This window comes from Aquarana catesbeiana, linkage group LG02 (genome assembly GCF_042186555.1).
Source record: "Aquarana catesbeiana isolate 2022-GZ linkage group LG02, ASM4218655v1, whole genome shotgun sequence".
NCBI classification, from domain to species: domain Eukaryota; kingdom Metazoa; phylum Chordata; class Amphibia; order Anura; family Ranidae; genus Aquarana; species Aquarana catesbeiana.
In genome coordinates, this window is record NC_133325.1 from 259,822,625 (window position 1) to 259,838,434 (window position 15,810).

The following is a 15,810-nucleotide window of genomic DNA, read 5'->3' on the forward strand; positions in this document are numbered from 1 at the left end:
TTCTTAAATAACGGAGGGCGGGCCGCCCAGTGACCCCGCCCCCTCTGACGCACGGGGACTTGACGGGGACTTCCCTGTGGCATTCCCCGTGATGTCAGAGGGGGGCGGGTTCCCCCGTTACCCCCTTACCATTTCACACAGGGGAAAGCCCGCAGACCCCCACAACCACCGGGCAAGGGTTGTGGGGATGAAGCCCTTGTCCCCATCAACATGGGGACAAGTTGCTTTGGGGGGCTACCCCAAAGCACCCTCCCAATGTCGAGGGCATGTGGCCTGGTACGGTTCAGAAGGGGGTGTGCTCCCTTGTACCCCTCTCTTTTCCTGCAGCCTGCCAGGTTGTGTGCTTGGATAAGGGTCTGGTATGGATTTTTGGGGGGACCATACGCCATTTTTTTTTTATTTTAATGCGGGGCTCCCCTTAAAATCCATACCAGACCTGAAGGGTCTGGTATAGATTTTGAGGGGGACCCCACACCATTTTTTTTTTTAATTTTGGCCGGGGTTCCCCTTAATATCCATACCAGACCTCAAGGGCCTGGTATGGAATTTAGAGGGACCCCCACATCATTTTCTTTTTAATTTTTGTTCAGGGTTCCCCTGTGGGGAATTCCCATGCCATTTTTATCAATGAACTTTTATGTGTATTGTCGGACCGGCAATTCATTAATAGCTGCAAATAGTTTTGAATGACTTTTTTCCTTTGAAATGTCATTTTGCTGTCAGACTGTTCTAAACACTGGAAACATGCGCCCCTTTACAGGCATACTATAGACACCCCCCAGGTACGAAATTTAAAGGAATATTACATTTTTATTGTTTCACTTTAAGCATTATTAAAATTACTGCTCCCGAAAAAATGGCAGTTTTTGAAACTTTTTTTGCATTGATTCGTGTCCCCTGGGGCAGGACCCAGGTCCCCAAACAGTTTTTATGACAATACCATGCATATAAGCCTTTAAAATTATCACTTTTGATTTCTTCCATAGACTTTTAAAGGGTGTTCCGTGGCTTTCGAATTTGCCGCGAATACCCCAAATTGTTCGCTGTTCGGTGAAATGGCGAACAGCCGATGTTCGAGTTGAACATGAGTTCGACTCTAACTTGAAGCTCATTCCTAGTGGCCATAACAGTGTCTTTGTTTATTGCACATTCCCTCAATAGTTTGTAACGTTTGCTTAGTGTCCATAAGAAAAGCTTGAGTCTTTCTCACTAAGGGTTGCAGATGAAGATCAATGTATTCCCCCAACCTGATGTTAATGACTCAATCCCACTTACTATTGGTCTTCCGGGGGGATTTGTACTGTTCTTGTGAATTTTTGGTAAATAATAAATTACCGGAATTTTGCTGACCGTGGGAATTAGATATTCAGCTTCATTTTTACTGAGCAGTTTATTATCGATACCATATTGGATAATCCGTTCAAGTTCTTCTCTAACATTCTTAGAAGGATTGGAATTTAGCAGCTGTCTTCTAGTAACCTTTTCATTTCCCCCTTATACTGGTCCAAGGAAAGCACCACAATACCCCCCCTTTGTCGGCAGGACGAATCACTATGTCGGTCCTATTCTTCAGTGTCTCAAGGCCTTTCTTTAGATCCCTTTGTTCATATACCTTCTTGATTGGTAACTGTTCCAATTCCGTAGTGACAAGTCTCTTAAAGAGATCCACATGCTTGTTGTTAGCTATGTGGGGATTGAACACCGAATTAGTCCTAAGATTAGTGAACTTGTTGTCAATAGCACTTCTCTCGATTGGGTTAAGAGCATAGTATTTTTTTATATTTAATTTCCTAATGAATTTTTGTACTCCTATAAATGTTTCAAATTTTTTGAGTCCCTTCTTGGGTGCAAACTTTATACCCTTATCCAGGGTTACTAATTCTTCCCTTGACAACTCAACGCCACTTAGGTTGTAGATACCCTTCCCTAATCTTCCCTTCTTTTTTTGCTGTAGCCTTCATCCAGCTCTTCCTCCACTTTTTCTGGATTTTCTCCCTCCCGGGTGGACTCCACCCAGTTCATCTCTAAAAAAAAAGAAGAGGCATCTGGATAATACTCTGTGTTATCTTGCAAGGGTTGGTAGCTGTTGTTGACCGGTACTCCATACTGGTCTTGTGGTAGCCTATCAAATCTCACTTGATGAGGTTTAGGGGAATAATTGGCACCATTCCCTCGAGTAATATCTTTATGATAGGAGGGCTCATGATGCTGTTGATAGTCAGCATATGGAGGACCCCTCTGGGATTGGTAAGGACCCCCCCAGGGTGTCGCATGTTGATATCCTTGGTTCTGTTGATGATTGGGTGAATAATCCTCAAGGTCCCTAGTATATTTCTTTTTCTTAGTATTCCTATTCTTCAAATCCTTTTTCTGCATGTTCCTCTGGAGTTCTCACATAAGTTTAGTGTATTCCGGTGTATCTTTAAATGGATTTATTTTATCTCTAAGCTCATTAATCTGGGTTTCTAAAACTTTCAGCTTACGCTGTTTTCTTGTAATTAGGAACTCCATAACCTCCCTACCTTTCCCGTGGAAGAAAGTGTACCATTCTTCAATATCATCTTTCCCCGTCAGCCCATCATTGATGGGAATATCCCATCTTAACTTTTTGGGTACCATATTGTCCTTTAAATATTTCTCCATAGTGAACTGATCCCACCAGATATTAAATAAGCCAGTTTGTAAATATAATATATCCCAATATTCCTCTTAAGAATGAGGAAAGGATATGATAAATCTAAAAGACCTAAGTTCAATATCTAATTACCCAGATCAGAGGTTAGTGGACGCTGCACCGTATCCATCACTGAAACACATTACATAATAATCGGTTGCATAAATATATATTAAAAGAATGCAAATTTGTTACTAACAATGTATAAATCCACCTATCTATTATTAATACATCCAAGTGATTACTATTGAATAAACCCCTCCTACAACACACCATGTCTGCCAATGAGATCATGTGTATGGGAAAATTGATTAAATAGCCCAATCCTTAATGAATATATTTAAAATATATAAAACACACATCTATATAAGATATGAATAAATCCCATTAATTCAATACAAATAATATATAAAAAAATATAAAAATATATCATAAAAATAAAATAAAATGAATAAACTGATACTACATAATTATCAGGATAGTAACAACAACCCTCATGGATGGTGTAGGTGAACATCCCCATTCATCTACCTAAAATTGATATAAGAATGAGTATGTAATCCCCCCCAACCTAAATGTATACTGCAGAATAAACCATATCCGTATGCTCAAGTGCAGATGTAAATATAGATATCAGGCTACAGCTCAAATCTAAACAAAATACAATTAAATAAAATACATACCAATCCGATTGGATATCTATATAACCATACTAGGAACAAAACCTCAAACGGTGGTTGCCAGATGTAAAAATTTAAACTTTAATAATTACTCAGAAAACAACCCAATTCGAACTCCTTATTCAACCCCCCTGAAACAAAGAGCCCAGTTGGTGTATCCACCAAGATTCACGCTGACTAATTTCTCTGGTATAATTGCAGTCCCTCCAATGACGCTTAAGTGCCTCTATGCCCCAAAACTGCATCCCCTTCGTACTCTGACCATGAACATCCCTAAAATGTATGGACAGGTAATGTTTATCAAATCTCTTGTGTATGTTTCTGACATGTTCTTCCATATGGTCCTTCAGTGTTCTAATGGTACGGCCAATATACAATAAATTACAGGGGCATTTCACCGCATATGCAACCCCTATGGTATCACAAGAAATGAAATCCTTAATAGTGTATGTTTGATCAGTTTGGGGGGTTTTGAATTCCTTAGCGTTCCTCATGTTAGTTGGAACTCTCATGCAACTGTAGCACCTCCCACAGCTAAAAAACCCCTTTGTATCCCAAAACATTTTTGGTTCCAAAGGGGGTGGCTCCACAACATTATGCACCAGCCTATCTCACAGATTAGGTGCTCCTCTATAGACAATCCTTGGCTTCTCTGGTAAGTAATCTTTGAGGTGGATATCTTGTTTCAACACGTTCCAGTATTTGTGCATGATCCTTTCCACCTCCTTATTTTGTATATTGTAATCCAATACTAAACAGGTACCTCTATCTTCATCCACATCCCTTTTCGCAGATTTTTCCTCCAGCAAATGTCCTCTATTGTAATCTTTGACCCTAGTTTTTTCTTTGTCCAAAAATTCTCTGTGGTATCCTTTATTCATGAACATCTTACTAAGATTATTAGATTGATCCTCATAATCTTCATCCAATGTGCAATTTTTCCTAATCCTCATGAACTGACCACGAGGTATGTTGTTTAGCCTAGGTTGAAAGTGACAACTGTTGGTAGGAATGTATGAATTCCGGTCGGTCACTTTAAAAAACATTCTGGTAACAATACCTTATGTGGTATTGAATATTTCTAAGTCAAGGTAATGTATTTTGTCCTTACTAATATCCCTAATGAGAGTTATGTTACGATTGTTGTTATTCATGGATGTCAATAATTCCATAAGAGATTCCACACTGTGGTTCCAGATGATCAATAAATCGTCTATGAATCTCCTGTATAACACAATCCCCGTATAGGTACCATCAAGAACCTCCTCTGCCTCCCACTTGGCCATATACAGGTTCGCTACACTAGGGGTGAATTTAGCGCCCATAGCGACATCCTTGACTTGCAAATAAAATTTGTTATCGTACCAAAAAAAGTTGTGCTGTAAACAGAATTTCAGGCACTTTAAAATAAATATACATAGACCCTCCTCAGTCCTATTGTCATCATTCTCAAAGGCCCTTCTAACAGCATCCATGGCTCCTTTGTGGTTCATGAGGGTTGTTGTTACTATCCTGGTAATTACCGTATTTATCGGCGTATAACACGTGCCGGCATATAACACGCACCCCAAGTTTAGGAGAGAATTTTAAGGAAAAAAACTTTTAGGAGGGAAGTTTAAGGAAAATAAACTTACATTAAAATGCCCATCAATGCAGCCTCATCAGTGTTCATCTGCAGCCTTGTTAGTGTCATTGTAGCCTTTTCAGTGTCAGTGCAGCCTTGTCAGTGCAGCTTTGCCCCAGTGCAGCCTTGTCAGTGCAGCTTTGCCCCAGTGCAGTTTTGTCAGTGCAGTCTTGTCAGTGCAGCCTTGCCTCAGTGCAGCCTTGTCCCCAGTGCAGCCTTTTCCCCAGTGCAGCCTTTTCCCCAGTGCAGCCTTTTCCCGAGTGCAGCCTTGCCTCAGTGCAGCCTTGTCCCCAGTGCAGCCTTGTCCCCAGTGCAGCCTTGCCTCAGTGCAGCCTTGTCCCCAGTGCAGCCTTGTCCCCAGTGCAGCCTAGTCCCCAGTGTCCATGCCTACCGCCTGCCGCCGCTGCCGCCGACATACACATGCTAGTAGTTTTAAATATGGCACCGCGGAGTTCGGAGGGACATAACACAGGTCCAATGGCGGGACTGGGCGTGACTGTGAGCGGCGCCGGAAAAAGCCGAATACACTCGACTATGTGTATCTCGGCTCTGTGATTTTGGCGGCGCTCGTTCAGCACCGCCGAGTCCCTCCGAACTCCGCGGCGCCATATTTAAAACTACTCGCTATGTGAGCTCACAATTAGCGGGGATCGGCGTATAACACGCACCCACGACTTTCCCCTGATTTTAAGGGGAAAAAAGTGCGTGTTATACGCCGATAAATACGGTATATAGTATCAGTTTATTCATTTTATGATATATTTTTAATATTTTTTAATATATTATTTGTTTTAATTTATGGGATTTATTCATATCTTATATAGATGTGTTTTTTATATATTTTAAATATATTCATTAAAGATTGGGCTATTTAATCAATTTTCCCATACACATTATCTCATTGACAGACATGGTGTGTTGTAGGATTGGTTTATTCAATAGTAATCACTTGGATGTATTAATGATAGATAGCTGAATTTATACATTGTTAGTAACAAATTTGCATTCTTTTGATATATTTATGCAACCGATTATTATGTAATGTGTTTCAGTGATAGATATGGTGCAGCGTCCACTAACCTCCGATCTGGGTAATTAGATATTGAACTTCTTCTTTTAGATTTATCATATCCTTTCCTCGTTCTTAAGAGGGATATTGAGATATATTATATTTACAAACTGGCTTATTTTGGCCAGCTAGAAGTTGTGTTAGGACATCATTAAAGTTTCACTTACAATCCAGCACTAGAGTGTCCGCAGAACAACTGTCCAATTACATTCCCCCTGATGATGACACGTATGCCCTGTGTCAAAGATGCGTAGGGGAGGGGCCAGGACGGAGTGTTAGACAGCGGCAGCTGTCGGTGTTGGGACAGAAGCCATATCCTCACTACTTTATCCTACTATATGCTTGTTTAGAGTGGTGCACTGACGCACCCTTAAAATGTGAGTACCCCCTTTGGGGGAGAGTTTTTTTCTGACCTTGAAATAAATATTTTAAATGATATTACACTATACGGTCCCCTTTTTTTTTCCTATTTATTTTTTATTCCCGTGCTGGAGCCTGTGATCCTATGATCCACATAGAGCCCTGGGTGGCTCAAAAGCATTTCCTGACTTTGTCTAGCGACTTAGTCACATTCTCTAAGGTGAGCGCATTACCTTGGGGGGTCACTTATGTTGCACCATTGCATGACCTGTGGCATGTGGAGTTTTAAGCACGTTTGAATATATCATCATTGAAGATCACATGTCAGTACTTTCTTGAAGGCCTTTTTGCTCATTATATATTTAGTTCAAGATGGACTAGTATGTATATGCATTGTGGGGCACTTAGCACTTTTGTCTGGCACATGTCACTTTTCGGCATCGATTTGCACTTATGAATTATATTTGAAGCAAAAGTGTTTATTGATAATATTATTAGTATTATTATTATTATTATTATTATTATTATTATTATTATTTTATATGCAAATTGTATTGTTTACTTGTGCACATTATGCTTATTAGCTTTATGTGATATAGTATGTAGTGTGGTATACACCTTTGTACTTATTTGTATATGCACCATATCTCTCTGTGCCATGATAGGGGCACATTTAGCACACTTTAGGGCATCATTATTTATTTATTTATTATTTACACGCAGTACAAGACGTGGTTCATGCATGCAGCTCTGTAGTGCTTATTTTTAGCACTATGTTCATTGTGGCTCGTAGGATTTCTTTTCTTTTTAAGGGGTTAGTGGCAGCCAGGAGGAGGCGGGAGTAAGTAGCAGCCAGGAGGTGGCAGGGCCCAGTAGGAGCCTCACAGAATCACAGGTTCCTCCCCTCCGCCTTCCAAACAAAAGACCTAGGAAGAGGAGTAACGTGGAGGAGTCATTGTTAGGGCTGATTCAGGAGGCTTCTGCGTCCCTCAGAGCCACCCCCACTTGTGAAGAGGCCTTTACCTCCATGGCTGCCACCAAACTGCAGGACATGGAGGAGGGCCAACGCCTCATGTGTGAGTAAATCATTTATAAAACATTAAATAAGGGGTTGAGGGCCCAAATCACACCCAATACCCACCTGTGTGAGATGCATCATCCTCCTCCTCCTGCCACACCTCCAACACCACAGCCACAGCCTGGAAGGAAGAGTGGAAGGAAGACAAGAAAGTGATGGCCTGGGTTCAGTCTGGTCTGACAAAAGATGCAGGCTGTGGTATGACCACAGCCTGGGGACATAGATGTCATCTGCTGCTGTTCATAATCTCTTGGACTTCTGGACCAGATTGTACTCCCTTAGATAAGGACTCCTCAGGCCACCAATTTTGCCTGAAAATAGTTGATGTGTGCCTTGGGGGCCAAAGGCTTCGCCAATTTCTGCTGTTTCTCCAGCGTTGCCTCCCTCTTTATTTGGTTAGAAAATAAAGGTATTTTTTTGAACTAATACTTGCCTATGTGTTTTCCTTCAAAAATGACAGTTTGTTTCTGAGTAGGCAGGTACATTTCAAAAATACAATGTGAAATTAACAAGGGACACCAACAGCAACCAACCTCCTTGAGATTAAAAAAGACAAGATAATAATGGTGTTGGTAACTTGACACACAAAACACACCCAAAACAATTCTGGGGATCACCAAAAAAACAAAAAAACAAAAAAAAAAAAAAAAACAGGAGATCTCGATTTAAAAAACAACAACAAATAATACAAAATAAATAAATAGAAAAAATAATTTTTTTTTTCGGTAGATGTGACAAATAAAAATATTATATTCATGAAATCATGAGAAATAATAAAGAAAGAAGTTTGTGAGAACTCTGTGTGAATATGAGCAGCAAAACAACTTCATTCTTCTAGCATTATAAAGAAGAAGAGAGTGTGCTGCATTAAACAATTTAAAACATTTCAGCGTGACGAAAGTGCTATATCCATTACGAACGCTAATTTTACCAGACAGAGCAGTTCCGGAACGAAATTTATTCTGAGCATGCATGCCACAACGTGCATCGGAATTGTCCACACACGGTCGGAATTTACGCAAACAGATTTTGTTGGAAAATTAGCCAGCTCTCAAACTTTGTGTGTCGGAAATTCAGATTGAAAAAGTCTGATGGAGCCCACACATGGTCGGAATTTCGGACAACAAGCTCCGATCGCACATTTTCTATCGGAAAGTCTGACCATGTGTACAGGGTATAAGAGTAAAGAATATGAACAGAAAGTACAGCTCCAATCTATGAATAGGGCTGGTGATCATAAAATAGTCAAAATTATGGTATCATTGTAATACCAAGTTAAAACTGACCTTTATAACATAAAATGCCAGAATGATCACTTTAAAGCCTACAGATAGCCAGTGGGAGCAGGAAGGAATCTCTGGTCCATGCTAAACAGAAGGCAAGTTTAGAAAATGAACAACCAACACTAGAGAACAGTCAGTATTTTAACAGTGGCTGATATCAAACATAGTCCTTACAGAAGAGCATGAAAAAAAAGATAAGCACACACGATGGTAGCAATAAGATGGGTGTCAAAGTTTCCCCAATACAGGGTCCGCAGATATCCAAAGAGTTGTCTGGGTCTCCCGTGGACCCAATGCTCCAGCGGCTTTCCTCATCAAGGCTAGAATATAATCGTCTTCTGAAATTTGAATTTCAAATAGAATAAGTTTGAATTTGAATAGAAACGAATAGAATTGAAAAGAATAGAATTGAAAATTAGATAATAGAAAATAGTAGTATTAAAAAAATAGAATAGAGAAAAGAATAAAAAAGAAAGAATATAACCTTCTTTGGAAATACAAATTTTGAATAGAATACAAGAGAAAAGAAAAGAAAATAATAGAATATAAAAAAACAATAAAATAGAATAAAATAGAAAGAATATAATCTTCAGAGATTCGAAATTTCAAATAGAATACATTTGAATTTGAATAGAAAATAAAATAATAGATTAGAATACAATAGAGGATAAAAGAATAGAGTAGAACAGAAAAGAAAAGAAATGGAAAATGAAATAATAGAAAATTATAGAATATAAAAAAACTAGAATAGAATTCAAATTAAATGAACTAAATGAATTTAATTAAACACATTTATGTAAATAACAAATCAAAACAAAACAGATTTTTCTATTAAGAACATGTCTAGTAGTGTAGGGTTTCATTTGTTGGCACTTCTGGATGGTGATTGAGGCCAGAACCACAAATGGTTGGTATGGGTACCCTGGGAAGAATAAATCTGGTTTGTACCAAGCAGCATAAAAGATAATTTATTTAGTGCAGTAGTATGTTACCTTAATAATAATGTCCTGTGGGGGGCCATCTGCCTTCCTGGAGCCCAGGGCCTTGTGGATGTGATTGAACTCTAGGTGATCAATAGGGTTTGACGTCCACATCTGAGAGTAAGTCCTCATCAGCCATGGGGATAAAGTTAAAGCCTTCAACATTGTGGAAATTGGTCGCTAGCACAACCATTTCATTTTAACATTTGTGAGTTTTTTCACAGAAACACAGTGCAATTTCTTAAAAATAATTAAACCTTTAAAGCAGGGTACACAAATACCCTTCAAAACCACATGTTCCCTGAATCCCTTTCCATTCCTTTATGGCCAGTTATGTTGTATTTTTAAAATATTCACCTATAGGCCTTATTTATGCATTTGGTAGAAATTAGGTAGCATCAGGACAGTACACAAGCACTTGAATAGGCAACAAATTGAAAGAGTCAAGGCTTCTAGTTTGCAAAAAACATTATCTGAGAGACAATAGTCAAAAATATTGTTCAGTGGCTAGACAGTATATTACTAGCTTAGTTAAGCTAAAATATTATACAATCTAATGCTTATTTTAAATGAAGCATTCGAGTATATTACCTGAGAAACAGGTACAGTAAGCAAGCATTAGTGAATGCAGCAAAGGAGCTGCTTTGTTGCATTCAGTATTGCTGGTTTAGGCTGCTCTCCTGAAACTATTCCAAGCAAAAAATCACAGTGCAGATCAATTTGGTATTTGTTTACTTCAAATTCGTAATCCCTGATGAAGTCGAGTGCGTTGGATTTTTTCTGCTATAAAGTTTTATCATTTAAAACCTTGGACTCGTGGATGTTTGTTTGGTTGTCTCATTGGATTGTATGTACTTACATTTAGGAAATCTCTCCTATTAAAAACAAGATCAGGCAGGACTAAAGTGATAGCAGAGGTTCTGCACATAGAGGTAGTAGGTTTATTTATTTATTTTGTCGAGCAATATTTATATATTTATAATTTTTTCATTTTCATTTATTGTTCCCTCATGACCATTACTGCTCTGGTCAAGCAAACACAGACAAAGGTAGCAACACAAACTGGGTACTAATTTGGGCAACATGGAAGTCCTGGAACTTAAGACCATCTTGTCTCTATGCAAGTTTAAAAAGGTTCCCACCCTTCGACAACACAATGGGCAGGGAAGACAGCAGCAAGTGGATTAGGGTAATCCTATAGCCAGGGGAAGGGTAGGCAGCAGCAAAATGTAAAGTGGTGGTAAAGTGTTTTTTTTAATGTGTACCTACAGATAAGCCTATAATAAGGCATACCTATAGGTACAGTGACTATCTCCTAAACCTGCATGGTTTGGGAGGTATTCACACTGCAGGCAGCCAATGAAGTCACTGGCAAATGAGCTCTAAAGGGATGGCATGACATGCATCCCTTCAGAGCTCCATGCAGCAGCCGCGACACCCACTCACATGTGCAGGAGGGACGTCATCGCTGCTTGGTCTATGAGAAGGCCAGAGTACTCAAACCCCAAAGGAAGACTGGGTGAAGATGGAAGCCCTGTCAGCGGTGACAGCGTGCCACTAGAGGGCTTCATTCTAAGGTACGTTTTTATAATGTGCTAGTATGCGATGCATGCTAGCACATTATGCCATTGTCTTGCAGGATTTTTTTTTTTTTTAAACAAAGGTGAGGTTTACTAACGCTTTAATTGTGGAATCCTATAGTCATTTACTGCCCACCCTTCTTCAAAACTTCCTGCAATCTGGATCTAGCACTTCACTGTCATGGAATGGAGATTGTGTTCTGTTTGTAGCAGGTAAATACAATTTTTTGCACATATCTTAGTTACATATTTTCAATTTTTTATTATATATTTTTCCCCCTATAACACTGCTCCTACCATGATCAAGCATGCATGGGCAGAGAAGGAAATATAACCTGAGTGCAACATTAAGCAAGAAGTACATCCTAGGCTTCAACACCACCTTGTCCCTGTGCAAAATCAGAAAATGTTCTTTGCAAGACTAGGCAGCCAGCTCAGGCATTTGCCTCGCACATGTGATGGCTACAAAGGAATACTACCTTGTAGGTGAAAGTAGAGAGGAATTTCTTTATTGGGCAGTTTCTGAAGTGCAAAGAAAATCAGATTAGGTCTTAATCAAGGAGTAAAAGGCCAACTCTCTCTAAAACAAGATAGGTAGGGTAGAAACCAGACCTTTGATGGATGTTAAAGATAACAAATGATTCCCCAACAGGATTTTAAGAAGCACTGTGGTGGTACAATTGAAGCAACATGTATTTGCAATTTAGTGAAGATAAAAGCAATTTTATTGGTACAAAAACATCAATAAAATGACATCCACATAGTATGGCATACACTGTACTGAACAAATGCTGTAATATGTGATACGGTGTGTCTTCTGTTACTGATGTGTTTCAGGGAGGTCAAATCTCATTCATCAGGGGTGTATACAGGATCAAATCTCTAAAATACAAATTCCCAACATATAATTATATACTATAAACAACAATTATTATAGATTGACCAACAGACTTGTAGTGATTAGTTACTTACGATCACCTAGACAGTTCATAGACAAGGTATCACCGTACAGGATAAAAAAAGCATGCATTGGGTCCTGTGCAGTCCATAGACACAGACTGTCTTGGTCTGTATACCATACATTGCCCAGATGAAACATAAATGCATGAGTGCATAAATTATACAAAAGCTGGTCACACATCAGCACAAGGTGTAAGAATGCTCAAAATATGTGACAAACATATAAGGTACAAATGTAATTAATAACCACTGTGAAGGGGTAAAGAGCCTAACTCTCTATAACAGAGATATGGCTTAAGGTTCTTTTTACTTTTAAGTGTATGCCCCTACTTAATAAAATGACCTACACTTACCTGGGAAACAGTGCAAATATGGTATATAAAAGTGCAAATTGGCAGAAGGAGGCCAGATCTCTGTCTACTCTCTCAAGGGTCACCAGTTAAATAGGGGTTAGGGGAAGCTGAATTGATGTCAGCCGGGCCAAACTGGCTTAAGCTACAGTTGATATTTGGCTCCCTGAGACGCTGCGCATGGGGCTGCTCCAACGCACATGCCCAGATTAATGTAACTTTGTCACCGCATCATGTTGCGGACTGATGTCAAGTGTATGGGCCCCACCAGTGTACAGTCCGCCCCTCCAAAATGTCCAACCTTGCTGGGAAGAGATCCTCGCATTCTACCCGCGCTGGGCGGTCACTGGAAAATGTTCCTAGGAGGTATACTTCCTCCTACTCATGAACAAGCATATTGCCATCTAGTGGCCAAAATGTATAAAGGTATATACAGTACACACCTACTACATTTGTTTGAATTAAATAGACAGGAAAGAGGACACATGCAATAAGGCATACAAAAAGTGTTACTGGAAACACATTCACGATATCAAACTGTAATACATGAAGAGCACAAATATAGATACAGACCTATGAAATTCCACAATATGAAAATGAAAAAAAGCTGGTATTGCTAGTTGTAATGCTGCAGATAATTGAGCAAAGTTCTGTTATTCTTATCTCTCAATTTCTCCAGAGGAAAAACCCTCTAGGAATGGTTTAAATGGTAGGATGGTAGAGTCAAATGTTCTCCAGACCCAGCCATTGACCCACACCCCATCATGAATATTTTAATATTGCTTAAACATTATTTACATAGTAATATTTTTTTTCCTCTGAAGGCCATCTCTGCACTGGTCAAATACAAGCAAGGATGGCAATGCAAACTGGGTACTTATCTTAGGCAACCAGGAAGACCTAAGATTTAGCACCACTTTGCCCCCAAGCAAAAACAAAATATGGTTTAAGATAAGGCTACCAGCTCACACACTCACATCAGATAATGCAGCAGTGCATAATTTAGACCCCCAATGTCTCCCCTGTCCTTCACTGAAGGTTAAAAGAGTAACCCCACTTTTGTTGGAAAAAAAATCCCCTGGGTGATCTATGTAGATTGCAAGGATTTTAAAGTGTTACTAAACCCATAACAGTAAAATCAGCCTGTATATACAGTAAAGCATGCTGGTTATACTCACTGTGGAACCTAAGGGGTTAATCCCCTGCATTGTGTATGACGGTTGTGTGATCCTGTCTCTCTGATCCTCCTCTTCTTCCACTGTCCCTTTATTATTTCCTGATAATACAGAGCTTGGAGACAAGCTGCACATGCTCAGTTTGGTGTGTATTGCCAGAGAGATTTTCTTTTTTCTTGGAAAGGTGCATGTGATCAGCACAGGGTCAATCAGCACTGTCCAGACAGAGGGTCAGGGGAGAATGAAAACTCCTCCTACAAGCTTTACTAGGAACTGATACAAGTCACAAGGCTGCTATATACTGCTGATGAGAAAAGGTATTTAGCAGTTTATATTTACTAAAATAATTACATTTCCATGTTCTGTGTACTGTTGGAGACCAGATATAGTGAATGCAGGAATGTAGGTTCTGGGTTTAGTAACACTTTACAAACGTTGTTGCAGATTGATATCTTGTCATTCTGAAGAAATAGCAGTTTGAGTATCTGTGTCCATCAGCAAAGTTAGTGTGAATGAAGTTATAATTGTCAATTAGATTATTTACTTTCAGGGTTCTAATGAGGAAAGTGGCAGGGTATGCATCCCCTTAGACGTGATTTACCTTTGAGAGTATCTCAACAAAAATTACATTTTTGCTGTTGGGGATGCCCAAAATCTGACTTGTATCTTAGTGTAGACTTCTGGGAAAATCAGCAAGCCAATCACACCAGCAGGAAATCACATTTCTGGGGAACATTCAGTACATCTGTGTACAGAAGAACACCTCTAGGTTGCCATACTACATTGCATTTTACAGAAAATTACAGCACTACATATTGACAAGGAAAAGTAATTGTTTTAACAAGATTTAATTATAATATGGCTGTGTAGCAATTGTATAAGCTATATTATTTTTTTTATTTGCTATTTTTTTCCCAAGAAAGTGGAGTTACCCTTTAAGTACAACACATGCTTGGTTACCTGTTTCCCTGGCTACAATAGCTGGGGAATGATAGCTCTGAAAACAACCGTGATAATATCCTTCTCATTTCTGGGTTCATTAGCCACAGATGAGATCAGGTATGGCTGTATGGGAGTTCCCCGATCTCCTCTATATGGCACAAATCACCATTTTCCCATCCTCTAGAGCAGTGGTTCTCAACCTGGGTTCGAATGACGATTTGCCAGGGGTCACTAAATCCTGGGCTGTTCCTGAAGCTTGCACCGTTCTCCCAGAATTTTCTCAGCCGTCCATTCATTTCACGGCATGGCTGGGGGGCAGAGACTAAAGGTCAGCTGACTGGTGAGGAATGTGAAGTGGGAGGGGCTGGAGGAGACCCTATCTCCTGATTTCAGCATAGGTGTCACTGCTGCGAGACATCACAAAGTCGGAGACACAGTGAGTAACAATACCTGTAAATTATAGTTGCGAATAAAAGTCCACACCAATTTGGCTCATCAGAACTCCCCCCAGCACTGCCACTGATCCCACCCCCCACCAGCACTGCCACTCATCCCAACTCCCCGCCAACACTGCCACTCATCCCATTCCCCCCACCCCCCCACCAAGGAGTAAGAGAAAAAATAAAAATAAAGAATACATGGAAGGGAGAGGAAAAGAGGGGGAGGAACAAAGAAAAAGGGAGAGAAAGAATAAGAGAGAGAACAAGAAAGACAGCTAGAGAGAGGGATGGGGAAAAAAAAGGAAATTATGCTAGAGATAAAAGGCAAAGAAAGGAGAACAAAGAGAATGGTATGTCCTAAAATGTACCATAAGGGGTTTTAATACTGTACAAGTGGAAGGGACTTGGGGACACTAAATGTCCGTGAGTTAGGGGTGCAAATTACTAGTCTTGCCTTGGGTGCTGACAACCCTTGCTATGAAAATTATTTTTCTGTTAGGGGTCCCCACAACTTGGGAAATGTTATCAAAGGGTCACAGCACTGGAAGGGTTGAGAACCACTGCTCTAGAGAAAGTCCCTGGTGGAAGAAACATGACGAAATACAACCAAAAACT